This window comes from Etheostoma spectabile, unplaced genomic scaffold (genome assembly GCF_008692095.1).
Source record: "Etheostoma spectabile isolate EspeVRDwgs_2016 unplaced genomic scaffold, UIUC_Espe_1.0 scaffold405, whole genome shotgun sequence".
NCBI lineage: Eukaryota > Metazoa > Chordata > Actinopteri > Perciformes > Percidae > Etheostoma > Etheostoma spectabile.
Genome location: NW_022605604.1, coordinates 173806 through 176099, shown reverse-complemented (window position 1 = coordinate 176099; position 2294 = coordinate 173806).

Genomic DNA, 2294 nt, shown 5'->3' with positions numbered 1-2294 from the left:
ACTCGAGACCGCCAGACCCGATACTGGAATGAAACGAAAGAAACCCCTGACCAAACGGAGCCGATAGTCGCTCCAGACAATCTCAGATATGTTCTACTAGAAAAGCGTGTTAAGCGATGCTAAAATCACTGATTATTTACATGGGTCTGGTGGTTTAGCAACTCACTTTCATGTTTAAAACAGATTTAATCTTTCCCAGAAGTCGCCTCCTTAGAAAATCCTTTCCTGATGTGGTCTGTTTGGGGGGAAACAGCTCTAGGTCTTTGTCCCCCCCCCCGTCCTTTAATTTTTACAAAAATAAAAAACATGACGTGTTTTGGGAAATCACTTTCTGAGCTGAAAATGTCCCCTGGGTATCTTTCTTTCGGAGAAATCTGTCCCCATTAGTTAGTACGGTAGTAAGTAAGATTTATTTGTATAGCACTTTTTCTCAGTTGAAGATTCAAAGGGCTTCACAACAAATAAAGCATTCCAACAAACTCTCTAAATACAAAAAATGCATCACAAAAACCCAAAACACAACTAAATAAACACTTACAGATAAGACCAGCCTACCCCCTCCAATCTAGGTTAAAATCCTCTTTAAAAGCATATTTTTCAACTGGTTTTAAAGTTTTCCACACATCTAGCAGCGCAGGGAAGGGCAAAAGCGTTCCAGCAACCCGCTGCACAAACCTGAAATGACGGGTCCCCCCCTACGTTTTAAAATTTGTAAGGGGGTCAACTCATAGTCTCTGGCTGTTGGTCTCATGACTACGTGATTATGTACGCCATCTGGATCAGGATCAGAGATGTATTGGGGGGGGGCCCTGTCCTTTGTCGGGCTCTAAGAGTTAGGACCACATGTTTGAAGTGCAGTTCTAAAAATCACTGGGGGGGGGGGGGGGGGTAACCAATGACGTGAATCTAAAACTGGAGTAGTATTTGCCCTTTTACTCCGTGTGGTTAAAAGCCTAGCAGCAAAAAATGTTTTGACAAGTCTGGAGACGACAAAGATCCTTCTTATTAAGGCATAAACGACTGTTTACAATAGTCCAAGCAGACAGATAAAAAGCATGGAATATCATCCAACTTCGGCTTTTGACACCAAGGTCTTCTTTTGAAATGTTCCCTTAATTGAAAGTTTGGTTAATCATGGTTATATCACCTCCTTGCTTTGCAGCACTATAGTTTTTTTTGTTTTGTGTTTTTTTCTTTTCTCCCCTCCTTTTTTCCATGGGTCCATATGTTGAAATCACACCCAGCTTTTATCGCCTGATATGAGCCCTCAGATTTTTTGGTGAGACAGTTTCATTGACTATTGACATTTGTATTTCAAGAGTGGCTGAACTGAACTTTAAAATTCCTAACTTCTCTGGAGGCGTCTGTCTCCCTTCATTCGTTATGCAGCTCTAACGGCAAAGACTGCACTACTATGTCTTCTCCACCAAGCCTTTCTGGTGCTGGTTCGGGTTCAGGGCCAATATCGAACCGGTTCTTTTCTCTTGCTTTAACCACACAAATAAACCTGGTTCTGGGCAAGAACAATGTTTCCACCTTCAGCACCCAACTCAGCGCTGGTCTAGGATAAGAACCCCGGTACGTCCATTGCTGGGGTGGTGGGGGGGCGTGGTATCATGATCAACGTTCGGTATCAACGAAAACTTCAGGCTGCCTTTTTGAAAACCCAGTCAGCTGTTAACCATAGATAGCTTTTGATTTTAGCTTTGGAACATGGCTGGGAGAACCAGAACCACCGTGGTCTGGTGAGGGAACCGAACCACCCGTGGTCTGGGGAGGAAACCAGAAAACCCCCCGTGGTATGGGGAGGGAACCAGAACCACCGTGGTCTTGGGCGGGACACCGAACCACCGTGGTCTGGTGGATGGAACCAAACCCCCGTGGTCTGGGGAGTAAACCACCGGTCTGCTGGCATTCTCCAGGGCTGGGGAAGATCCAATCGGTTCTTAGAGAACTGGAGAGTAGTAACCCGCACGTCGAACTGGGCAACCAGCACCGAACCAGGCACCTGGTTAGCCTTTTGGTGGCATGACATATAGACAATGTTGACAATATTCAAGGTCAGGCTTCCCACAAAGCAGGTTGGCTTCCTGGTTCGGCCTGAAGCGGGACCCCACTGGTGAGGTAGCAGAGAAGGAGACTCTGGACAAACTACTGGCCCCCCCCCCCCCCGAACACCGTCATCAGTACCCAGAGAGCCGGTTCAGTGGAAGGCTGCTGGCTTCCCAAATTGTCGCCACCTACTCAAGATCTCCGTGGTCCATCAGCATTAGACTCTAGAACTACTCCTCACT